This window comes from Cavia porcellus, unplaced genomic scaffold, assembly GCF_034190915.1.
Source record: "Cavia porcellus strain 051 isolate PalLab524CR breed Dunkin Hartley unplaced genomic scaffold, mCavPor4.1 scaffold_11, whole genome shotgun sequence".
Lineage (NCBI taxonomy): Eukaryota > Metazoa > Chordata > Mammalia > Rodentia > Caviidae > Cavia > Cavia porcellus.
This window is the reverse complement of record NW_026947494.1, coordinates 24,985,855-25,013,166: the sequence shown is the minus strand read 5'-3', so window position 1 is coordinate 25,013,166 and position 27,312 is coordinate 24,985,855. Positions and strand designations below refer to the sequence as shown.

The 27,312-nt window shown below is 33.7% G+C and overlaps 1 long non-coding RNA gene and 1 other non-coding gene across 7 annotated transcripts in view; one reads left to right on the top strand and one right to left on the bottom strand.

Annotated features, from left to right (window-relative positions):
* Window positions 1-6,001: 6,001 nt before the first annotated feature.
* On the bottom strand, window positions 6,002-6,074 carry Trnak-cuu (transfer RNA lysine (anticodon CUU)). Its single transcript has one exon. It is a non-coding gene; the product is annotated as a tRNA-Lys (tRNA).
* Window positions 6,075-14,601: 8,527 nt separating this feature from the next.
* The window catches only part of LOC134478062 (uncharacterized), a 70,216-nt gene continuing 57,505 nt past the window's right edge, over window positions 14,602-27,312 (top strand). The window contains exons 1-3 of one of the 6 annotated variants that reach the window (XR_010050417.1): window positions 14,612-14,716; window positions 16,239-16,427; window positions 19,961-19,999. This is a non-coding gene — a long non-coding RNA (uncharacterized LOC134478062). Of the gene's footprint in view, window positions 14,717-16,238; window positions 16,428-19,960; window positions 20,000-27,312 lie in introns of all 6 variants that reach the window. The other 5 variants (XR_010050418.1, XR_010050420.1, XR_010050416.1 and 2 more) reach the window with 5 other exon arrangements.

Here is a 27,312-nt window from a genome sequence, read left to right as displayed (position 1 = left end):
ATGTATAAAGAGAGAAGAGACAAATAAATTTTGATTAATACAGGTCTCACCTACATGGTTGTAAACAGTCAGCAGGAAAATTTTACCAAAAAGATGTTTAGAAAAAGTTATAATATTAAACAAATGCTATGCTAGACATAAAAAGAGAGCATCAATCTCTGTGCAAACTTCTAATGGCAGGCTCCAGGTACACCTGTTGCTCATCACTATTTTAATTCAATAAGAATGAATATCCATAGTGATGGCCACTGAGGCACAAGGAGTCCCTAATTCCTGAGCTAAATGGTTTAGCACTACAGAGCTCTTAATCTCCTTAGAATCAGAACTCTAGGGACTTTCACACTTATAAATAAAACTTGTCTTTAAATAATGAATTCATACAAGGAACAGGAAGACATTGAAAGAATCAATTAAAAAAGACATGGATAATCTCCTTGAGTAGATGGGTCTTAAGCCCAACTGCATACAATCCCTATTAAATCCCTTAAGAACAATACATAATTAGGCTCCTCCTCTTAATCATGCCAACCTGTCTTTTCATTCTAATTCTTATGCTTGCTCTATATATTCTGAATCACTTTTAAAAATTTGCTTCTTCTCATTTAGAGGCTGTCAAATTCCAAATGGACATGCAAACTTAGCCAATGATGAATATGCTGGAAACCTTCTACTGTATAAATGAGATACACTTGTATATTGGATAATGTCTAAAGACAGTTTATAAATGTTGATACAGGGTGGGTCTGTCTTTCTCGATCTTTATTCCAGTGTTCTTCTTTTTTTCTGATCAGGCTTTCCTCCTAACCTCACATTCAGATCTAAAATCATCAGTGAATTAATATACTGACGAGTAGAGTACTCTATGATCCAATTGCCTTTCAAAACTCATACCTCTGAACACATCAGACATCTAGCTCTAAACCATAATATGTGTAAATATGCATACATGTATGTTTGAAGTTGACAATAGGTGGAAAATGGTGATAATTTTACATGTCAACTTCTTGACTTGGCCATGATACTGAGATATTTGGTTTCATGTTATTGTAGATAAATCTCAGAAGTCAGTTTTTGATGAAATTCATGTTTAAACTATTGGACTTTGAGTATAGCAGAGTATTCTTAAGAACACCAGGACTCCTCATCAAATCAGCGATGTTAAGAGCAAAAGACTTCTTTCTTTAGAAGAAGAAACTCTTCAAGAAAACCTTGTTTGGATTTGAAACGTATTTCTTTCCTACCTTGTCATCTCTCTAGTCTACTCTGCCAATCTAGGCCATGTAGGTTTTTTATAAGCCAGTTCCTTCAATTGAGAAAGACATTTGAAGTTCCTTTTTCACTGCGTTAGTAGTGATGATAGACTGGTTTCATTCACTCATATAAATTACATGTAATCCAGAATATTTTTAATAAAAATTAAATTTAGTACTGCTATTTTAAGTTTCAGAAATCATAAAATTTCAAAGATTTTAACAAACCAAAATTTACTAGACTTACAGTTTTAAGAATAGCAGAGTATCTTTGCTATTTTGTTCATAAAATTATCTGCAGAAAAAAGAAAAGAAGAACAAAGAACCCTATATTTAAATATCCCTCATCTAAAGAGAAGTAAATGGGGAAAGTGAAAAAGTAAAAATGTTCAATATAGAAAAAGAGAATTGATAGACACAAAGGTAGAAAACAAGATAGAATGTAGCAAAAATGAAAGCAAGGGAAAAGAATATTTTTCAATACATAAGCAGATAATTTGAAATTATTAAAAAGTAAAATGCTAAAAAATACTGTCTTACAATGACTTTCATTTTACCCTAGCATGGTTAATGGCCATGGTTTCTTGTTAAGCCTGTATGTTTAGTGACCTAATCCTCTTTGGTTTTAAACTTCTTTCTTATAATTTAAACTTCTTTCTTACAGAAATTTCATGGTTATGATAAAAAATGTTGTGTGCATTTTCCATGTATCACTAGACCCTCTGGATATTAGTTGACATTCCACATAAAGAAGAAGTTATTTGTCTTTTTAAAAGCTTAGTGATAAACTTATAGAAATTTATATTTCTGTCTCTCACTCATGTTAATCTATAAGCACAAAATTGCTCAAAAACAATTTATTTAAGGAAAAAATAAATGGACAAAATTAAACATATGCATAGAGACAGTTTCGTATTTTGTGCAAAGCGATGTGGCATTTTACTATTACATAACTTTTTCATGCCATGCTAAAATACTATTTTGATTTAGTTTCATCTAATACATAAATTTCAGAATAGTAGGCACTTAACCTATGTACACTGTAATAGTTTTATATAACATCAAAATTTTATTTTGTTTCATTGGTTTTTCAGTAATCTATACAGAATGAGGTTTCTGTACAAATCAGTAACTGGAAGAGAAAGCAGGTTTTGTTTGAGAGGGGTTTCTGTTGACACACATGCACTTTCCAAAGCACTCATGTTGTAAACACCATTGTATTCTAGTTGATCTTTGTTCTTACTGACATTAGAGAAAAATCCATTTCCTTCAGTGCAAAGGACAAAATAAGAGGGATAAGCTATGTTTACATGGTATAAAAGCAAAACAAAACAAACAAACTTGCTCTTCTTATTTTTGCATCAATTTCACATTCTAAGAATGAACATGCTGTACATTATACATGGAACGTATTTATCTTGTACTATTTCTTAAGAATAAAGGAAACTACTAATGCTAATAGCTTCTTCTGTGACCCTGGGCAAATCATTTAGCCTCCTGGTGACTCAGCTTCTCCATCTGAAAAACTAAATGGTAATTACCTCATTTATTCTGCACTCAGAAGATTGCCATTTGAATAAGCCTTGTGCAGCATCAAGGACGTTTCTTCAAGGGTTCCTTCTTTTCATAACCTGATGTCTGTTTTTCACAATTTAAATAATGATTGATATGGTCACTATAACGTAATGGAGGAAAAAGTGTACGGTAGCAATTTATGCTGTACAACAGCAGATGAGTAGGATGTAATGATATACGCTTTATTTATTTTCTTTTGTGTACAAGCCTGTAGATAAAGAATCAAAGAACAAAGTAAATCCATGTTTAAACAAATATCATCTGTTAGTTATTTCTATACTTTAATTCAACTTCTATACTATTTGCAAACTCTCTGAAGCAAGAATCACAGCCGCCAGTGAAGACCACACCACTACTTGTGTGAACCCACTTTAATGGAATCTTTTCTCAGTAATTACCCTGCAGATTGAGTACTTACTTCACTTCTGAAAAATGCCAAAGATATTCCACTGTTCTACTTCATATATCAGATCTTACTAACCATGCTACAGTTCAAATTGCCAAATCTTCCTTGGTCTGCATTATATCTTCCAAATAACTTCGAGTTCCTCTAGTTTCCTGACACTACTTCTACCATTCAGTAAACACTCTGACCACTACACAAAGAAGATTTCAGCTACAGTGGACGTGTTTAAAGTCAATTTAGCCACCACCTCACTATGCGAAAAACTAATGCTCTGCTAAGCACATTTATTTTTCTCACATTTGATATTGGCCTAAAATACACTTTAAAATCACAGTGTAAAAATCTTAATGAATTTTATGACTCTGTAACTACAACTGTACTTCACTTAACATGATTTATGGCTAACCCTCAGAATGTGTACAAACTGTAAATAAATCTATTGTTGTGATATAATGCATAACTATAATGTTTGGTAGCAGGCTATTATTTACTTGTACATCCAGGTGACATTGTAAAGTGTTTGAGGTAATTTCAAAGCAGAAAGAGAAAGATAGAGGTGTTTCAAGATTAGCACTGAAACCTGGCCCTCAGTCGATGTGGGCACTGCCTCTGGGCCCTGAGCCTGCTGCCAATCTGGTGTCTCACCACCTCACTCAATGTACACTGCCAGGCTGCCTGCTGATCCCAAGGAGTGATTTTGCAAACAGGAAAAAATGACAATTTGGATGTGAAAATGAACACAGGAGAGCAAAGATCTGGAATTTTGCTGATCAGAATGAAATCAATTTTTCAAATCTGTTATTGGCAGTGGTCTGTGGCTAAGTCCTTGGGGAAGCTAAATATTTACTTCTGGGAGATGCTGCCCATGTAGCACTAAACAACAGCATGGTACCAATGGATTTTCAGTATTTTGATGGTGATAATGAAGCACAGACGTGTGTATCTGTCTTGCTGTTAGAGGCCAATATGAAGTACTACCACCAAGTACCTCCTGACCAATCATTTCCAGGGAATACTCATGATTTAGTGCTTCTATATCAGGAAGATTGATATCTATTCGTGCTTACTGAAGCTGGTGCCCAATGGTGCCCACTATTCCATGCCTCCAACACAAGCAAACAACAGTACTGTAGCCTCCTGCTTAGTTAAGAGAACTTTTTGAAAAGTAGAGTGGCCTGTTTTTCACACTGACATGAAAATGACTTCCCAAACGATTCCAGTTTGGCCTTTACCAGTCAAGCACCATGCTCATTTCCTGTGGACAAGCCTGACATGTTGGTGGATGGCATCTTCTCCACATTTTCTTGAGAAGCAAAAAAGTCCAGGACATTCCACTGGAGGTAAGACCAGCAAAAGGACAGAGCTCACTCAAAGTCAGTGAATTGAGTTTAGCTGTGCACCCAGGAATCCAGAAGCCTCCATGACTATGAGGATGAAGCTGCTTGATGAAGACTAAGTTACTACTTAAACAAGACCAGTAGGCCTGGCCCAGATATGTGGATGCAAACTGGAGAAGTTGGGGGAAACTCACTTGTGAGTTCAGTTTGCAGGTGATGGTGCTGCCCTCACTGTAAGTCTTTGTCCAAGCAGTCATTACTGGCTTCAAGGAACATGCTGGGAAAGAAAAAAAAATTGTCTGCTCCTGGGACAGAGAAGAACAGTGTTTACCATAGGAAAGAATAAATACTGCTTTAACTTTGGTATTTCAAGAATCATTTTTTTTTGAAAAGGAAGAGTACGAGTTAATTTAGAAACTTGGGAACTGTGGCAGCTGTGGGCTAGTACAGCACTACATGTAAGGGTTTGCCAAGGATGTCACCAAGTGTGTATCACTTCCTTTCTCTCAAGAGCTGGCTGTCCTGGAATGTCCTTGTAGACCTCCTATAGACTTAGAAAGCCTAGAAGCTGCAGAGGCAGCAGACAAGCTCCTGATCAAATTCCTATTTTTGAATCTTGTGGGAGACAACTCCAGTGACTCTGTTTGAATTCAAAACAATTAGTGTGACTTTGGTTACTTGAAGACTCATTTTCTTATACTGATATGTAAAAGGTTGGCTAGGGTATTTCCTTCTCTCTTCAATTGGCTCTGAGCATTGCAAATAAGGCTAGCTGAGGTGCTAATGTACAAAGTCTTTAGCCATCAGACAGTCCTGTTTCCTTGCATAGTGTTCTCCACAATATATGATTGAGCACACTAGATGTTCAAGCAAAAAGCTCTGTGAATGCCAACAGGTTATGAGCCTCAAGATTACAGGCTATGACTCCCCAGGGTACAAGAGTTTGCATATCAGAAACTGAAGCTACAGCCCCCTAAAACAATTCCACTGCTACCTTAATTGGGCTATTAAATCAATCCTTCTGCATATATTTATCTCTGAAAATTACAGAGGTGCCATTCTTGCACCTGGCCAGCCAGCTCAGGTTACTCAATAATCCCTGACATCCTTGCTATCACTCATCCTTGAGCCATCCTCCTTTTCTTCACAAGATAATAAATGCTGGGAGAGGCCTACGATCGAGGCCTTTGTCTGCATGTCCTCATGAGGATTGGACTTAGGACCTCTTGGCTGCCCTTACCTTGGAACATGTCTTGGAGTCTTTACTCTCACAGTGGGTGGGATTGGTGGTAGTAGATTGGAATTAACTTACTAGGATTCCAATAATGTCTCAATGGGATTACAAATATAACTTTTTGGATTGTAAGGAAAACTAGAAAGAGGATTACAATACTTGGATGATTGAACTCAATATTTGGGTTTACAATTTTTGGTGCCCAATGTGGGGCATGAACCCACAACCCTGAGATTAAGAGTCTCATGCTCTATCAACTGAGCTAGCTGGGCCCCTATATTTTCAAGCATCTACAAGAATTAGCTAAAGTAAATACTACCTCTCATTTTGTATATCCTCCTTTGTGTGCAACTCAACTACAGCAAGACTCTAACCCATGTATTTCTGCTATAAATCAGGTTTAGAAAATACAACTGTCAAAAGAACGATTTGCCTTACTGACCTTGACTTGTATACCTTCAGGTGGTAACCTTGTTAGAGAATTCAAATCTAACATTCCTATCTTTTTTCTAGTAGCTTATGCTCCTCATTTCTAGGAAGGTGATTTGGGCCCTTGGCAATATTGCAGAGATCCATATCATGGGCAGATTATATGCAAATTCAATTATTCCTTTATAGACTGGTGTCTCAGAGGTTTACTTATGGGAAAAGGTCAAGATTGGCATGATATTTCCTTTTCAGGCATTCTGACTGTGGTGAGTACCAGGACAAGGGTTCTTTCAAGGCTGGACTGCAAAGTGTCTCAAGCTATCTGTGCCATCAACCCCAAAACAGACCCTATCCAAAAGTCAAACCCAAGGCACATACTGGCAGAATGGCTTTTCTGAGTGAGGTTGCTTCAAGAATTCCCACTTCAAGGAGATGGCCAGTTTTCATGAAGCTAAACAGGTCTGACAACAGGTCCATAGAGAGCAGACAATCATGTCTATGCTCCTCATCTATAGTTTGGAGACACAGACCTGGGACCAGGAAGAGTGCAGCTTTAGGACTCAAAGTCGCTCCTAAAAACCTGAGACATTGCCAAGGGGCAAATAGAACCAGTGATCCATTGAGTCCTGTTCCAAATCCCACATCATGGGGCAGTTCACCAGGAAAATGTTCCTGGGAGATCATCAGGCAGGGTTAGTGGCCAGAGATGAGGAAGCAGAATCTCACAGAACTCACAGTGCAATATACCCCAGGCACTACAGTGTCTCAAGGAAGCAGTGTTCCCCAACCTGTTCCAAAGGTAGCTACCAGAGTAGGTCCACTGAGCCTTTCTAGATGTAGAAAAGAAAAGTGTGAGAAGTTCCTGCGCTATCCTGAGGTTGCATTGTAAGACATATTATTTTATCTCACTGAGGCTGAGCAGAGGATGCTGGTTGGATCTCTCAGGATATGCCAGATTAAATGAAGATGAAACCACAAGTACATGGAGTGTGGAGAAGATGGTAATCTAGACCAAGAGTCTGCCAAGAATCTGAGGCTGGGTATATTATTGTTCTGTGTACTGTTTTGTGTAATTGTACAAATTGTTATAGAAAAGAAAATGGGGATGAAGTAGATCATGCGGAGGGGGATTTGTGTGTGTGTGTGTGTGTGTGTGTGTGTGTGTGTGTGTGCATATGTTTCTTCACAAAGAAGTTATTTATTAGAATTTTCCTTTGGTTATCCTATCTCCACTGCTTTGTTACTAATAAGAATAAAAAATTTAAATATAAGCAAAAATTAGCATTACCTAAATCAACTATAGAAACTTCCTTGCTTGGCTAATAAAATACCATCATGAGGAATATTACCATAGTACATGTAGGTCTATTATTGAGGAAGACAGTGGAACAAGGTCAAGTAAACAAAAAGAAGCTGTGGGGCAAGAGCTGAGAAGCCAGGCAAAGCAAGGACAGCAATGTTAAAATAACACAAAACCAATAGGCAAAGGACTCCCTGACTCCCCAAGGTCCCCTGGTACGCACAAAACAAAAAGTATCACACATTGCACTTTGAATGTTAATCCTTCTGAAAGCTGACAGACATCAGATAAGTCAAGTAGCACTACAAATTTAAAAATCATACTTCACTGTGTTAGAATAATGACTATAATGAGCATAATGATTATTCCCATAATACTAGGTAAAGTCAGTACTCATGTCTCCAATCCTTAAACATCAGAGGAATGGAAAGAATACATTTTAAAGTTTTTGGTTTTTAAAGAAAAATAATGCATTATCACATATTTAACTTCAAAGCATTTGTATTACCTATGCATTCTACTGTGACACTGGTTGTTAATATGCTGCCAATGCATTTTATTGTGACACTAATTATTAGAGTTCTCTGGTTTGTATTCTGAAATTAAAATTGTGTAACCCATGTCTTAGAAATTCAGTTGTATTTCTCTATGGTCATAAAATCTTTCTTTCACACACAGAGTGGCTCCTGCATGTCTTCTAAGTGACTTAACAGTAAGTGAAGTGGGTGTCAAATGCATTACTTGTTCTGAACACCAGTGACATTGTCTTTTGGGTTCCTGAGATGAGAAGGAAAATAGTCTAAGAGGAACAGGATACAAGTTTAAAGAAGCAGGTAGCATGCAAACGATTTTGATTTTAAAATAGCCTGGTAGTTCCAAATTTGGCACTTTGAAACAAGTGCCATCATCTTGCTATGAAATATGGAATTGGAGTCAGCCATCCATTTGTAGACTCCAATAAATAAACTTAAAGAGAAATGCAATTTGAAGTCTGGTGGGAAGATTACAGATCTCAATTTCTTTTAACCGTATTTCACAACAGAAATCTTCTTCTGGTGATTAACTAAATGTTAACTATATTATCATGGAAGAGATGTTCGTTAAAATTTGATGCCTTAAATAGTGTTGTCACATAAAAAGTATGAACACAGATACAGATATCAAACTAAATTTTAGTTAAAATTCACTCAGATTTGTCTGCAAATGAAATTTAACATACCATGTTATAATCGTAAAATAAAATATTTATACAGTCTGATGTTTTCCCATGATATAAAGGTTATTTGTAAAACTGGATAATGATTTCATCTAGATTTGGTTTTACTTTGTTGATTTTCAACACTATTCAATAACATATTGAGGAAATTTATGTGTTGCTTCCCATCCTTCAAAATGCTACTAAATCTGTAAGTTCTTCAGAGAAATTCTTTGGGTTTCTTCAGATTATAAAAATTTTGCACTTATGAATTCACTAAAATTTCTGGCATTTGTCATTGAATTATCATAGGTTATTTACATTTTCTATTAGACTATGTCCTCTCTAGAAGAGGAAAATATATAATAAAGTATAAAAGACTAAATTGACAAATAAATGTGGTAATCACTCTTAGTTACTCCTTAATAGTAAATGTTCTCCTTCCCTTAGTCACAGAAGTCCAAATTTTAACTTAGACTTGCTCTTGCCCAGAGTTTTAAAAGAATATATTTTCAAATATCTTTTATATCCTAGCATGATTTTGTTTCATGCCTTGACAAAGAAATACTAGAAAAACTACTTAATGAAAATTTAATCTTCTATTTTCTACCTAGAAATCTACGGTGATGGTGGTAGCTCTTTGAGCCACAAGGTTCAAACAAGACCAAGAAGTTCAGAAGTAATAGTCATAAAGATACCAGAAAAATTTTATAATAGCTGAGATGTATAATTCCAAGTTTAGTTTTCAAGATAAATATCTTTTTTTTTTTGTCTTTTTTCTTTTTACCGGTACCAGGGATTGAACTCATGACTGCCTGATTACAAGGCAGGCGCTTATGCCACTGAGCTAAATCCCCAGTCCCCTAATATCTTGTTTTAACCACACTGATTGTGTATGTGTGTTTCCTTACATGTAATCAAAACAAATCCCCAAACTAACGGAAAAACTGAACATAGGAGAACTAATTAGGCATTTGAGTCTAAAAAATTGCATAAGGAGTGTTTTACATATATAATTCTAATTCTTAAATTTTTAAAGCATATTTTTATTCTACCTTGATACGCTAAACTAAAAGTATTATTATTATTATTATTTTGAGACAGGTCTTACTATGTAGCTCAGGCTGTCCTTGAATTCATTCTGTAGTTCAGGCTGAAATCAAACTTGTAGTGATCCTCCTGTCTCAGCCTCTAAAGTTCTGGATGACAGGTGTGCATCACCATGTCAGGCTTGCTAAGGATACTCTTTAGAAGAATGCAGTCTTACTACATAATGAATCATGCAGATGTATTCTAAAAAAATTCTGTTAACTGTCACTTATAATTTAAATGTACTATATCATTTTAGTGTGAATTAATAAAGATATATGCAGAATTTTCCCTGTTATATAAACCTGTGGATAGTCAATAGTTTACATATATGTATCAGTAACATGGTAATGTACATAGGCATTATCTTGATTTACTTCTCAGGGACAGGACTCATTGTTAAAATGTTTTCTTTTTATTTATAGATAATGTTGAAGGAAAAAAAAACATTTTTATCAGGTGACACTAGCCAATTTTATTGAACTCTAAAATTGAAAAGAGAAAATACTTATAGTCTACCTATACATATTATATCCATATCTGAATCCATAAATAGAAATAGATACATTTTCTTCAGGATGTAAACTTGAGATGAATTTGTCCTGCTACAAAGAATTACCAAAATGAGGATATCATTTTTAAAACATAAATTTCCAAGCTGATATAAACAATAGTATGAGATGATGAACGTTGAGTACAGAGAACCTTAAGTAAGACTTGTAATCACTCACAGATTAAATCTCGGAGACACTGTGAAACTACGGAATTAGCTGTGAAGATGTTGAGTGTGCCTATTATAAAATAGCTCAGAAAATTAAAGGAAAAGTTATACACAGAGAGAAGGTGTATGCAGCATAACACATTAGGCACATAGGGTATTCTAGGCTGAAAACATAAATTTCAAGTGAAAAATCTCTGAATGTATATAAAGAAAATGAATATTCACTGAGACATACATCAGTAAAATTTTAAAAATATACAAGGGATATAAATCCTTTAAATAAAATTTAGAAATTCATCCATTATATATAAAATATTTAAGTCTTACTTTCAGAGATGGTAATCATGTGGGAGAAATCATAGATCTTACATTTTTAAAAAAGGACAGTTGTGGATAATTTGATGTAATTATAGAAAAAGTCTATATCTTACAAAATCCAAAAATTCAATTTAGAATGAGCCATAAATTTAAACTTAAAAATCTAAATATTTATAATTTTCATAAAACAAAGCATCAGAAAAAAGTGTGACTTTGGAATTGGCAAAGATCTAAGTTAGCATCCTAGGTAGAACTGAGTTCTTCTTAAATATAGCCAAGAAGTACAAATTGCAAGAAAATTAACAAACTATATACAATTTCAAAAAATGAAAAATGAGTTTAAAGACTATGAGAAATGTCTCTACACATATATAAATGATAGATGAATGGTTAATAAGCATATAAAGCATTATCAACCTCATTAAGTACTAGAGAAATCATAACGAAAATAAAGAGATACCATTACAGATCAACAGTTATGGGTGAAATAAAATAAGCTGATAAAATCAGCATGAGTATTGAAGAGAACAAGTTATACACTGCTTATGGAAATGTCAATTTATCTGCCACGTTTTAGAAAACAGTATTTTTGTTTAAAATTCGGTATATAATTATATGACAGTCATTTTCTACTTATCATGTAAGAAAAATGAAATGTACATCCCAGGATGTTTATAAGGGCTTATTTCTCATATTAACCTTGAATTCAAAACAACTCAGTGTTCTTAGTGTGAATTAACCAATAAAACTGTGACAAATAAATGAAGTGGTGTATTTCTCAGTGACAAACTACTGATGCTACCAAAGTATGAACATATCTGTAACATTGTTGGAGAAAAATAGGTCAAAGAGAAAATCATACGAACAGAATAATTTGACTTAATTTATATTAAATCGTAGAGAAAAAATGAACTAAATGACAAGAAAATCAAGTCTGAGATGGCCTCAAGTCAGGGCACCAAGATAACAGATGACAAAATGTACCTAGAGGCAAGAATAATACTTTCGATGAAAGAATCATTCCATATTTATTTTTAGATTAGGTAGTACATACTTTGTTGAAAAAAACTTATTATACTTTATGAATGAGTACATTTCATTGTATGCAAATTATATTAACATTAAATCGACTAAAATTAGTAGTATTTTGATTAAATTATGTTATAGTTAACTTACGCATATTGTGTGTTTGGAATAATACTATACTATTGATTTAAATAGTGTTCAAAACTTGTATCATGATGTATCTTAAAAGCACAGCTTTAAATAAATATTTTCATTACCATTTTGCAGTTAATTAACATTTGTTAACTTAGGTTTTTCTTTTCTTGCCTAAATCCATGCAGCTGCTTAATAATCAAATAATGCAGCAACTTACAAGTTTTTAATACAAAATACCACCGGAGGGTGGGAAAAATGAGAAACAGCGAAGTACAACCCTCCATACTTAAAATGATTCCCTTGCCATTGTCTATAAAAACAAAGTTGTTATTTCACATACTAGGTTGAAACCTTGAGGTAAAGAAATGAAATCAATAAGCAGGCAGAGTTTCAAAATCTGTTGCTTAACCACCAAAGAAAAAGCATCTGGAATAAATGATCAAGGCTTGAGTGAGTTTTTCAATTAAATAAGTAGGAAAAAAAGTCAAAAAACCTACCATACTCTTCCTACCCCACTCACTTCATAATGATAAGGCTGATTGACCTATTGGTATACTTTGATTTGTCTAAATTTTCAAGTTTAATTGATTTCCTGTGAATAGACTGCAATTAAGACTGAAACATATTAGAATGCTATGTTATTGTACTGTGATTTTGAAAGAATAAGTAGATGGTAAAAATTGCTCTAAACCTAAATAAGTTTTGTTAGTGGTGTGTGTGTGTGTGTGTGTGTGTGTGTGTGTGTGTGTATGTGTGTTTTCTAACCTTAATTGTTGATACAGAAGAGAGTCCTTAATGAATTTTTGTTGTAGCATATACAAAAATTTTGCAGAATAATTTTAAGTTTGCACAGCAAATCCAAGAAGAGTTCAGAGATTCCTTACCCATTTCTTATTCTCATATGAGTACAGCGTCCTGTATTATACGCATGGACCACCAAAGTGGAATATTTGTTTTAACTGGTGAACGCTGACTGACGCATCATGTTCTTCAATAGCTTATATAAGATTAGTGGAATATATTATGATTCAGTCTTGATGCTGAACATAGTATATGCTTGAATATAACATTGATACCTCACATGGTATAATACATAATTTCACTACCATTAGCAGCTAGAGAGATATTTTTATTCTACATGGCAAGTCCTAAAACTTATTAGATAATATTGTAATTATCATTTTAAGAACATTATGAGAGAACTGTCAAATAAATTGTGAGCATATATGGGTACGTTTTATGTTTACATTCTTTTAAATGTAGGAAGAAATGTGTGGCATATAGGTCACACTGCATGTAATAACCAAAAAAAACCACAAAATGCAAAACTAACTTGAAGAAAATAAATGATTGATAGTGCAATCAATGTGCAAATTGCTAAAAAGAAACTGGAAAGCAGAAGGGCATCAAAACAATGGAATGTATTAAAAGTGGGAGCAGGGTTTAACAAGTGTCAGAATAGCGCATATTCAACAGGAGAGAGAAGGAATTAGAATCCACAATGCAGGTGAGGCCAATAAAGTGATCCTGGTGCATATATTTGTAATATGCATCCTGGTTGTGAAATCCATATCACTGGAAAGGTTCATTTAAATATATTTTAGCTTACATAATGAAACTAATGAAACTCTTGAAGTGAAATATTTGAATATTGAAAACAATTGAATTTATCTACCATGTAGTTAACATTTGATATCCATATTTTTTCTTTACTTGGCAATGTATTAGCTCAAGAAATCAACCACATCTCCAAACATTAGGTTCAAAATTTTGATTTTAAATTTTGATTACAGTGTTAGACAGAAATAGATTTTACTTTGGCCACAATGTAACCAAGCCAGTAGCTTCCTAGTAAGTGTATATCTATTTAAAAGGAATTTTCAAGTATCACATTCAGTGGAACTAAAAAATCCTCTGAAGAGAAACAGAAACATATTAAATTGCTTTCTTCAGCATCTTAGCATATAATTTGCATAACAGTGACATCTGAAGTGAGTCAGCACATGTTTGGTAATCATGGAGTAAATTACACATCAAGTACACATATGTGTAACAGTAAAAATCAATGCAATATCAAGCCAACGGGTTCTGTATAGATACTGTTTCTTTCTGTCTCTCTACATAAGCTGTTTCCATCATGGTTTGTTAATAGGAAGTATAAATGCCTGCATTTAAAAGCCCTAAGTAATCTGCCCTTGATTTATTTGCTCTTCTGCCATCTAGTTCATTGTAAGGATTCTGGTGGTAATTACACCTTCATGGCATCATTCGGTAAAATAAATAAATAAATACTTTTCAGTGTGTGTGTGCGTGCGTGTGTGTGTGTGTGTGTGTGTGTGTGTGTGTGTGAGAGAGAGAGAGAGAGAGAGAGAGAGAGAGAGAGACTCAAATTGATTCCTCTTTATACAGTCTCACCCACTTTAGTATAATCTGTACTCATCTCAGAAAAGGTTCAAGTAGCTCTTTAGTGAGTGTGAATATAACTCTGGTATCAAAAAGATTTGCACTGCACTGAAAGGACAGCAGCTCTATATTTGACATGCTCTTACACAGCTTTAATTGGATAAAAATAGAAAAGTCACAATAGTCACATGAGTATGCTGGCGACAGTGTACAATTTCAGTTCTTTATATTTCAAACACACTTTGAGAAGAGTGTCTTTCGGGCCAGGGATACAACTCAGTGGCACAGCACCTGCCTGGTAAGCACAAAGTCCTGTGTTTGATTCCTGATATGGGATGGAGGGTGGGAAGGAGAGAGATAGAGGTAGAGATAGATAGATAGATAGATAGATAGATAGATAGATAGATATAGAGAGTCAGAGACACAGACAGACAGACAGAAACAGACACAGATAAACAGAGACAGAGAAACAGAAACAGAGAGAAACAGACAGAGAGAAACAGAGAGGGAGAGACAGAGACAGAGACAGAAGTGAGAAAACACGTCTCTGTGGAAGTCACTGTGTGCCATATTCAAGAACATTTTTAAAGGAAGTGATTATTTTTAAAAAGATGCAAACAATTTGTGTGTCTTCTGGAACACTGTGCTCTTCGTTCCACATCAGGTATCATAACAAGTTATACATACGTAGGTAATTGAAAATGTAGGATTTGTTATGTAATTTATTTTCTGTGGAGTTATGTAATAGAGCTAGCTCATCTTGATAATCCGAGTTAGGGAAAAGTAGCGATTGTGAGGTTAAAATATCTGGGTTATTAAATCGCTGAATAGCAATGTAGATTCTGAACTCTGTATCAACCATGAAATGGTTATAAATTGTGATGCAAATAGTTTTGAAGAAATTCCTCGTCCCCTCCCTTCAGTAAGCAACTAAGTACTTTCATATTTGCTTTTTAAATAAAATCAACTTTTGGTAAAGTTTGGGCACACAGGTTTAATCATCTGTCATGAAACCTGTCCACTGCCCCTTGCTGAAACAAGCATCTGTCTTTGAAAGTACCTGCTCATTTTCCTTTCTATGTTGATAGATTATGTCGAATATTCATGATCCATATGCTAGAGAGCTATAGATGTTACTTCTGCCCAGTAAATTCAGATGCCAACGTTACTGGACAATTAACTCAAGAAAATAAAGACCAAAGGAGTGCTATTCTTGTGAAACAGCTAAATTCTCGAGTTTTTCCTTGTTCATTAATTGGCATTTTCAGTACAGAATTGGATGGCTAAATATTAAATTAACCTTGTTTCTAATTTTTTGGTAAAATATTTCTATCACATGCTATACAATTATTATATTTTTGGTATAGTGCGACATTTCACAGCATAAGGAATCAAATGCTAGATCATTTGCTTTGTATTACAGTCAACATATTTAAAACTTCATTATAGAAAGGTTCAGATTATTTTCTTTTGGGGTTTTAAAATGGAAATATGCTTATTAATAAGTAGTTCACACATCTCAGTACTTTTGAAGCAAGAATCTAATGTATTTTTATTATAAATCATCCTCTGCTAAAAGTTATTTTTGTTTGGTGATATATTTCTATCTCCCTGTGAAACTAGCTATTTAATAGTCATTAGGTTTGTTTTTGTTTGTTTTCAATTTAATTCCAAATGGCTAACTTCAGGCATTGTAACTTCTCTGTTCTTCTCAGTCTGCTGAATTATTCAATCTCAATTAAATTCTCCCAAATTGTTAGAGTGACATTGATTCACATGTGAACTTGAGAGTTAAATGTTTTTCTTTCCTTTTATCAAAGGGACATTTGTGGATACATGAGATGCCCCAAGTGAAGTACTTAGTGAATCTTCAAAAATTCATACTCATTCTGTAAGGTTTAATGATCCTTAATTTATCATTTCACTCCATGACTTTTGAAAATTCACTGAAAAATTAATCTACAATGTAATTCTTCAGCTAACTAATTGAATCTCTATCTCTCTCTGGGGTAAGTCTTGTCTTTCCTAAAATTGTATTTAGGCTTAAAATGTACAAAGGATTTATTTGAGAATACGCAATAGAATTGGTAGTGTATGAGTAGCACTTTTATATGATGTCAAAGTGAGGGCAAGTGATGCATTACTTGGCCAAGAATTGTGTCCTGGTTTCTGAATATCTGTTTGAATTTGAATTCCTGAAAGAATTTATGTTAAAAAGTAAAAACAAAAAAGGTTTCCATTTTAAAGATAAACCTCTTAATTAACCAATAACCCCTCTAATTTGATTATGTTTCTTTTCTGATATTTTATTTTACTCACATAAACCACAAGATACTAACTTAGCTACATGTCTTCAGGTATGACCTTAATAATCGTGTGATATTTACCCTGACATTTACACATTACAATGATTTTTTTCTCAAAATTTGGAATATCTATAAAATATCAGGCTCTGTTTAAATATCAGTAGCTTCCTTTTATTCCTGTGAAGCTCATTCCATTGAAAAAATTGAAATAACAAAGTGAACATAATACATGGCAATTTTAGACAGTAGGAGATGGCCCAAGTAAAATTAAATGGGCAATATGACAGAGAAAAATGGCTGACATAAGTTGCCTAGAGTGCTAGGAAGGTTCTGTGAGAGGAAACATTATCTATTAAGACCTCAATGTTTAAAGAAAATCTTGATGCAGTCTTTTAGGTAGAGGGAACAGCTACCACAATATTCTTGAATACAGAAAATTAGGCATGGTTATGGACGTGTGTGTGTGTGTGTGTGTGTCTATTTGTATCTGTGCACACACATCAGTGTCTGAGTACCCACATCTGGGAATTAGGATGGAGAAGACAGATTTCAATCACTATATCTCTTGTGTTCTACTGAAAGCCTAAAACATATTGATTAGAGCAGGGGACTAATCATATCATTAAATTATTTTTAATAATTTTCTGTTACTGAAAAAGAAAATTTGGAGATCAAGGAGAACATTAGAGGAAAATTGTGGTTATTTTGGTGATAAATGCTTAAATATATTGAAGACAAAATTCAAATGAAAATATGAAGAGCACAGACTTTAAGGGAAAGAGTATAGAAGAAGGCAACAGGGACTGCAAAGAAAGTTGGAATTAAGAAAATAGCTTTCTAGGTCTCTTAAGAAAAGAAGCACCTCTTTATTCTAAGTAAATAGCAGAGATTGTGAGTGCAGAGGTAACACACTCCATGGTTAATTGTTAGTGACAGGTATGTTTCCTGGCATTTGGAAATAGCTTCTCTTCCTCAAACCATGCATCTTTTCCAAGTGAAAAGCTGTCTTAACAAGTGACCTGGCAAACTGCTTCTTCTTCAGGGGATGTATATTTATTACAAAAAAAGTTTTTAACTTTCCAGAAAGTTATGTAAGTTTGTAGTCAGTTATGTGAAGGGCTGCTTCAGACACATCAGAGGAATTTGCCTTCAAAGGTTATTTTAGAAGCACATTGCTGATTCTATCTTAGTAACCTGGGACTTACTCCGCCCAAATTTTCAGCCAATGTGTCCCGTGGTTAATGTTTACGCAACTACCTAAGAATTCACATACAGTGAGTCAGACTTGAATGTAAACAGTGAAATTTTAAAGTATTTATTTGGATTTATATTCCCAAGAAAAAAAGAGAAAGAAAGTAGGAAGAGCAAATGCTTTTTCCCCCCACAAATATCTTCCACCAAGGCCACGACCCTCCCAATTCAACTGAGACACCTTCTGGCTGGTGGTATGCGTGAGTAGTGACATACATAGGGTCCTCTTCCTTACTCCAGGCGTCCCTGTCCAGTTTTCCGAAGCACAGTTTTTATAGTATGCCAGGGTCAGTCACGTTTGACAAGATGCATGATGTCTGACGATCCCTGGATCTATAGCACCTGGTAGAAAAAGCACTAAGCTCTGTGCCTGATCTAAAACCACTTTGAACTTTGAAAATATCCAGTTTACACCAAAAATTTTTGTCGCCTTTGTGACCTTAAGATAGGTCCCAATCAGTAAATATTATGTCAATATATTTACATTTTCAATCTCTAGAATATCCACTGTGCAAGGGACGATTCGTAAGTAGTTTCAGGCAGGAGAAATGGTTTTTCTTTCTTTCTTTTCTTTTCTCTCTCTCTCTCTCTCTCTCTCTCTCTCTCTCTCTCTCTCTCTCTCTGTGTGTGTGTGTGTGTGTGTGTGTGTGTGTGTGTGTGTGTGTGTGTGTTAGGATTAGAACTGACGACCTCGCATTTGCCAGGCAGGTGCTTACACCACTTAGCTAAATCCTCAGTCCCAGCTTTTCTTTTTTTAAAGAGTGTTTCAAAGCCAGTAGTTGGAGACCATATCAAATAAAGAAAGCGAGACTGAGACATTATTCGTGGAAAGACCTTGTATTCCCAATTTGCCTGGTGTAGTCCTGATATCTGCCATCAGTTCTGATGTAATTACCAGATCTGATTTTCTGCTCAAAAGAACTCATTTGATAGGGTAAGATACATGCTCCAGGTAGCTGGTCCAGTAACATATAGGTCACAGATGGCCAAAACGTTTTCAGCTTAAGTCTAGCTTTGAATTATAACACATGTTGTCAGGCCATGGGGGACAGGGAACCCTTCTCCACGGTTGGTGGGAGTGTACACTGGTGCAACGACTGTGGAGATCAGTATGGAGATTTCTCAAACAACTGGGATTAGCAGTCCCATTTCATCTAGTTAATTAAATTAAAACCATCATATCCCAGTGATGCACACCCACTCATGTTTATTACGATACAGTTTGTAATAGTGAAATCATGCAAATCAGTTGCCCATCAGCCAATGAATAAATTAATCAGACACACATGTGCAAATATCGCATTATCTCTCTGGTGTGAGAAATTGAAAATGTAAGTAAGAACATGCATGTACAATAGATATTATGAAATAGGAAGAAACTTTTCAGAAAGGAAATAGGGAATGGGAGGGAAAAGGAAGAAACAGAAAGAAAAAATGAGAAAAGAAGATAAAATGAAAACTGAATTTTGTGAAAGTGGAAAGAAAAGCATTTGAACAGAGAGGTTGGGAGTGGAAACAAATCTGTAAAAACAAACAAACAAGTTATATACAATCTTTTACAATATAATAAATATGCACCAAAAACTCAATAATTAAACCTTTCTAGCCATGAATTTTATAAACTACAAGATAGAGGTTAAAATATATTATTTTTATATCTATCTTTTAGATCTTGATTATTTCCAAGTATTAGACAGCCATATCAGCAAAACATAAATCAAATTGTCCAACTGTTTGATTATGAAGAGCTCTTTCCTATGGGAATATATTTCTGATAGTTAATTTTTAGGTGAATATCACTTGTATATATTTACAATTAACTTTAAACTGAATCTTAACTTTATAATACCTAAGGTATAACTATGTGTTCCAGCTCTGATTTAATGAGGGAAGAATACAAAAAATTGTTCAACAAAATTTTATCCAATATCTATTGAAGACAATACTAAGATATTACTTTTTTCTATTTCATATTTAAATTACAGGTAAGTTTTATTTGTCGCTTCTGTCCAGTAAATTTTGTGGTAAGTATTGTTTTGTTTTGTTTTTTGAGAGGTAATAGTTACCTTTTTTGTTGCCTATGTATTTTAGGAACATGAGAGAAAATTTGTCATCTTATGTACTAAAATATGACTTCTGAATGTAACAATTCTAAAATATAAAAAGAATAAACACATTTTTTATATGTATGGAAGTCACCAAAACGTTTACAAAAATAAATTATTTGAAGTTAGTATCAGATCGCTTTAATACATAACTAAGGTGTGACTTTGATATAATGCAATTAGCTCCCTGAATGTCGGTTTATCCTAATTATTTTGGTCCAGTATGACAGGTATCAGAATCTCTTGTCTTCTGGCCCTTATAATACTTTGACACATTAAGTCTTAAAACATAAAAAATGCTACAATTTTTCTGAAAATGTATTTCTTTCTGAAGCACTGAAATGGAGGTCAAAATCTTTTTCATTAAGAGAAAGATATTAAGGAGATGAAAACAAGGAAATACTGATGTAAATCTGCTGAACATTTTTGCATGAACAGCTTAACAACTTCAAGGAAAATGTTTTTCTGGTATTTTAATAAAATGTTTCTGTCTTTGATTAGTTATTAGTCTGCAATATAAAAGATAAGAAAAAAAGCATGGAAAATGCACCGAAAGAATAAATACAGCTTAAAATTGAAAAATATTTTCCATAGAAAATATACTTCAATATATATTAATAAAATGGTTGACATTAATATAAAAATTTTAAAACTCAGTTTAATAATTTATTAAGAATTTATGTCAATGTCATGCATATTAATAAGAGAAACCATTAAGCAGAACTATTTCCAAAAGTTTATCAGGCTCTATTATCATTATTATTTTTAAAATGTTCATTATGTTTTAGTGAAAACTGCACTATAGAAATAAGGTTCATGTCTCAAAATGGGTACAATTAGTTTAATCTCTTCATTGGTCACACGTCCACAACTGAGTCAGTCATTTTTCTATGTCTCTGTGTCTCTGACTGATTTTGGATAATCATTCCCAATAGCAAGAAAGTATGGAAGAGATCTGATTTTCAGAAGAGGAGAAAAGCATGGAGGGGTCCCTTACTTCAAATGAGGTTAAGGAGATACATAAAGTGCGGCAAACAGTGAAAATTTTGTAGAAAATCACCAACTCAATGTGGCTGTATCAGTATGAGCAATGAATCTATGAAGGGACAATGCAACATTACACGTCCATGAAACTTGTTGAAAGGAGGCTTCAGCAAGTGTCATTGGACAGGCTCCTTGTTAAAAAGTTAGATTGAAAGAAAATATTTCATAGGCTCAGTAGAAGTAATGATTTTATTAGTGATGGGAAAGTTTTTTGCACAATAACCTTCCTCTCACACAAGCTACAAAGGATTTCAAAGATAAATACTAGTTGTTTAATTTTCTTTATATTTGTGTTATCTTTATTATTTTGTATTCTATTACACTATTGTAATCATTTTTATAAGTGGGTTTTTGAACAAATCCTCTAAGATTTCATTACTGCTTATGGGGAAATTCTCTTCAACGCATAAGTGTTTTGGATTACAAGCATATTGGAAGGAAGGAATTATGCTTATAAACCGAGGTTTTTATTGTAACTGAATTTATATGACACTGTAAAATGCAAACAAAGAACATCACTTGTGGCTTGGGGCTGGATTTGGTTGTAAGAGTGGACAGCAAAATTACAGCATAAGATAAAACTTCTTGGTCATAAAAACTTTGTATTTTCAGATAAAAACCTTTGTTTTGGGGTAAAGTAAATCTTGATATGTATGGTAATTATGTGATTTTGCATATAATGTCATGATATAAAACTAACTCTTAAAATTTAAAGTTTACACATTATTGTTCAATAAATGGTACAGTAAAATAAATAATTTAATCTGAAAGTATCATTCTCTTCTAAGTCATTATTTTGTTTTACTTGAAGGAATGATTTTCTATTGTGCTAAGAACACTGCCAAATAAAACAATTTTGCAAGAAAGTTTACTGGAAATTTTATTTGTAAGCTGTTTCAGTTACAAACGTTAATTTTGAAAGAGTATAAGCAAAACTTTAGAAACAAATTTTGTATTTTATTACATTATATCAAAACAAATAGTTTACTTCTACAACAAGCAGAAATCATTTTTTGTGAGATCAAAAATCTAGGATTTACTAACAATGTTGGTTGCCATTGTACAGTCTCCTTTTATTTTATTTTAGATTATTATGATTTAGAATAAAGCATAAAGACATTTTCCTAAAAGGAAGGCAAAGTGAAATTTATTTTCACACTACGCATGTCATTCATTTCATTAGACTTTGTTTTGCAGTCATTAAAATGACTGACTTCTTGGGATAGAGCATATTAGTGGTGAGGACTGTCTTTATCCCATTGTTAAATAGCTGTATTTAAAGTGATTTCATTTCTGTGAAAGGAGAAAGCAGAGATAATTACAGCAGTGTGCTTTACAAGCTCATGGGGTTTCAACTTTTCCATAGTTACTCCTTGAATTAGTTCTAGCATAAAAATAAAACTTTTCATACTTCATTGTCACTTTTTTACTGACTAAATGAATCATTCTCATCTTTTCTTACTATTTGACAAGACAACTGTTTTCTAAAATACCTTTAGATTCAAACATTAAAATATCTTCTTTTTAAATAAAACCTCATTCAGTAGATTAAAGGTAAAAGACAATTATCTTGCAAACTAGGCAAATGAAACTAAATTAAATTATTAGCTGCATAAGAAATGAATTTATGATTAATCAATGTATTCTTATTTTTGAGATATACTAATTTTCTCAATAAATATAGAGTAAATCCATTCCTAATTGAAAAATCTATTATCTTGAGGGGATCATAAATTATAAATTTATAGGTATATATGTATTTTCAAAATGTAACAGATTACAATAAAGTATGAGAAATATTGTATTTGTAATCCAAATTGCAGTAAATATCATACCTTTATCATTCTATTTCTACATTATGGATCAGAGTCTCATTGCATTTAAGGAAGGACTGGTTATTTTGCTTTAGTGATTATTGTCATATCTTACTCTTTACCTGAACCTGCTCCTTCAATTCAAATGATTGATATATCCTCAACAATAATTTTTATTTAGGCCTATGTCTTGTATTTTTATCATAATTATATACATTCTTATCATAGAAAATATCTCTGCTATGATACCATTCTGTTAATGCACAATCTAACATTTCACTTTGGAATTAATGATCACTCAAAATTCAACCTAACAAAAGCCTAGATTAAAAAATGTCTCCAAATTATTTTAAATTCATCGTTCTTCTTGCATTTGGCGATGGGTTCTCTCTATTCACGTTAACTGCTTAGACCAAAACCAAAAGAACTGTATTTCCTTAATTCACATATTTCTTTGCTGCATTTCCATAAAAATTTAAGGCCAAAGTCATTATTTCACTATAGTTTCTCCAGTTCTGAAGAAGGAAAAAATGATTTCTCTTTGATAACCTAACTTTGAGACTGTTGATATTTGGAGTTAATGAATACAACCATAGTGGGTCCCTTCATACATAGTTAACATTTAAATTTTCCTGTAGTGTCTCCCTTTCATTTGTGTCTAACAAAACTTTAGATGTTTCATTATCTTATGTCTTAGTCATTTTCCCATCCCTGAGACAAAATGTCCAAAACACAATTTGAAGCAATAAGGTTTTATTTTGCCTCAAAACTTCAGTAGGTTCATTTCATGAGCATCTGGCTGCGTGTAGAAAAGGCAGGGGGAAAGGTTCTAGGGAAACAAAGCTGCTCACATCACGGAGGCCAGGAAACAGGGGCTGGGAGCATCCAGAGAAAAGAAAATGCCCTTGAGGTCATGCCCTGGTGACTCAGCTCCAGTCACGACCCACTTCCTAACAGCACATTTAGTAACTGCATCTGTTAGTGGATGAGTCAGCTGTCGAGCATAGTATCCCCATGATCCAATCACCTTGTAATAAAGACGAAATTTGGGAGACATTGTAGATCAAAACTATAATATTTCCTCAAGCTTAATCATGAAACTCTACTATTTTATTTCATATTTTTGTGATGTCTAGGAAAATAAAATTCAAAATTACCTGAATTCTTACCAAGAATTAACCTCCTCCTTTATCTCTTTTTCTCTACCTACATATCTACCTATTTAAAATTTTTCAAAAGCCTGAAAATAACCATTATTACAATTCTAATTTTCAAATTTGAAATCTTTGTTATGCTTTATCAATCTTGATCAAAACCATATATTCAGTAATTGAATGAACAGAATTTAATGCTCAGGAGTTCAATTCCAGAATCCAGTATCTTAACTATTATGGTACACAGTCATTCACTACACACGTTAGTGATATAATTTTACATTTAAAGAGGGAGGAGATTGCAATTGGTCTATGCTTCCCAATAATAGCGATTGTCTATTTTTGTATTACATATTCTGTACAAATATATAAAATTGCATTCATTTTATAAATGTTATTTAATAATACTTCATCACTGAAGTTAACCACAATATCATCCTTAACATTTTTCGGGGTTTATTGATTTACTGATATCTTGCCAAAATAAGAATAAGAAACAAAATATTTTTTCTAACAAATTTTTTTACCTCTAAATTTCACCTGTACAATTCACCTTTTCAATTGCAGTGAAATTGCAGGAAGCAATCACAATTTAAAGATAGAGTAGGTAATTTCGTGTCACAATTTCAAAGGGTTACAGCTGAAGGGCCAGCTGAACCCAGAGAAAAGCAGCACGATGAACAGACCAGGGGAAAGAAAGAGGAAGGCTGTGCAATCCATGCCAGCCAGGAAACAGAGCAAAAAGTGAGGAGCCAGCACAAAACACACCCTTCCAGGTCACACTGCCCTTGACCTGTGTCTTTGAGCCAGGCCGTTTCTTGGAGCGGCACACTCAACTGTGAATTCATCATAGGCTCACTCTGCAATCACATCCCAGAGGACGTCAACAGGACCCATTCTGATAATCTCAAACGTCCTGTTCTTGAATGATTTCTAGGTAGCATATATTCCAGTGCCTTTCTAAGCAAAATTCACATATCTCTCCCATTATCTCCTACTCCATGACTAAGGAAGGAAGCCCCTTTAGCTCTTTAGATAGGGATGCTTTGCTAGGAATTTTGTATTTATTGTTGAAGACTGGATGACTTTCTTTTTCTTTTTTTTTTTTTTTTTTTTTTGTCTTTTTCCTTTTTATCGTTACCGGGGATTGAACTCACGACTACCTGCTTGCAAGGCAGGCACTTACGCAGCTGAGCTAAATCCCCAGCCCCGACTGGATGACTTTCTACAAATGGTGAAATATTCTGATAGGTTTTGATTCTCTGAAGGAACAAAACTATGGGTCAACATTAAAATTCAAATAGAAGTTCAATTTTGCTTCATTTTGCTAAGCAGACATAGCTTATTCAAGAAGACAAAATAATCAGTCTAAAAAATTTCCTAATCAGAGAAATTTTAAACTCTGCTTTTCTAATGATACACATTCTCCCTTTGGTGAAACCTGTGAACCATCTCCAAAGAAGGTGCAGTGATATGAGTACAATTTTCTAGCAAAACTAGAAACAATACATTGTTCCATCTGTTCCACGGTGCCCCAAAATTGTTTTTGTAACAAGAACTTCAAACAATATGTGGCGCTTTTCCTAAGATTCCATTATAATGTTTGGGGATTTTCCTAAATTATCCATGACAATGTTCCTAAGATTCTTTTTTTTTTTTTTTTTTTTTTTTTTTTTTTTTTTTTTTTTTTTTTGGTCTTTTTCCTTTTTACCGGTACCGGGGATCGAACTCACGACTGCCTGCTTTCAAGGCAGGTGCTTATGCCGCTGAACTAAACCCCCAGCCCCTGTTCCTAAGATTCTATGATAACATTCATTTGTTTCCTAAGATTCTATGACAATGTCCTTCAAGGAACTAATCCCAAGTTAGTTCACCAACAAGGAGTGGGCTTCCTTTGGAATTGTTGCCAATATAAATACCATTGTTATTCCTCTGATATGACTTAATCTCTATTGGTGTTGTTATGACTTGATAATCACATAATAAAACTTTTATTTTCTTGTTAGTATTCAGAAATAAATGTTATATGGTCTCAGTTTAGAATTCCAGTCTGTTAAATAATTATACAACAAACTATATTATGAATCACTCTTCACCCTTAGCTCTGCCTTCTTAAAAAGTCTTTGGCCTACATTTAACATTTTAGAACTTTACTTTTCTTCTCGAGGATTTAAGTTCTATGATAATAGAAACTTCTTGATATTCTTCAGAGTCTAAATTGTACAATATTTGGAGTAAAAATATATATTGTACATTAATTTGGTAAATGCATAGATAATCTCAAATAAACTTTTTGAAGGATAGAGCTGAAATCCAAATTTCAAAAAAGCTTGTGAAATACCTAAAAATGTTGATTAGTTTTTCTTTCTCAATAAATATTGACTAAAAATATGAAACTTTACAATAGTACTTATTGCGTAAACTAGGGAAAGGAATTTTACAATTGCACGCAGTGATATTAGGCAGCCAGGATTATAAAAATAACATTTAAAAAACTCTCATTGCACTTCAGAGTTTAATGCAAGTTCCCAAATAACTATCACTTAAAGAGCATGGGTTCAACTATGTCTTAAAAGTATTCACTGGCACGAGAGAAATGCTTTACATTTAATTTTGGGCAGTACAAATTATAAGATCTTATGAATATACTATTATTTCTATCGCTAAAGACATTTTATAGAATTAAAAATGAATTTAACTATAAATTTCTATTTTTAATTTCATAAATATCTTCAATTTAAAAAGTAATCCCTTACTTCATGCATAACTGTGTAAAGCAGTATGCTTATACTTTCATTTAATGAAACAACACAGGTAGGTTTGTGACTTAGCCATGAAACTACAACTATGTTTCTATCACCTTCTTGTCAAATTCTTATAGTTATTTAGGTTCTGAGCCCCAAATTTAAAATTCTTACCCCTTGATTTCTGAACAGCACTGTGTGTCCTGCTGTTATTTTTCTTGCATCCTGCTCCTTTTCAAGTCCTGGGTGAACTCTTTGATCTGCACAATGAAGCTTCAATCTCCACTTACTGGCTCTTGTCCTGCCATAAATTATGCTTCTGATTTAGCATGTTTGATGACACTTTTTGAAATGCCTTATCATTATTCTCTGGACCAAGTGCTATTGTATATTGACATAGATCAAGACATATTTCATTATGTTTCCTGGACTTATAAAAGTTCTAGTCATGTTTGAGAGGCCCGTATCTGAAAACA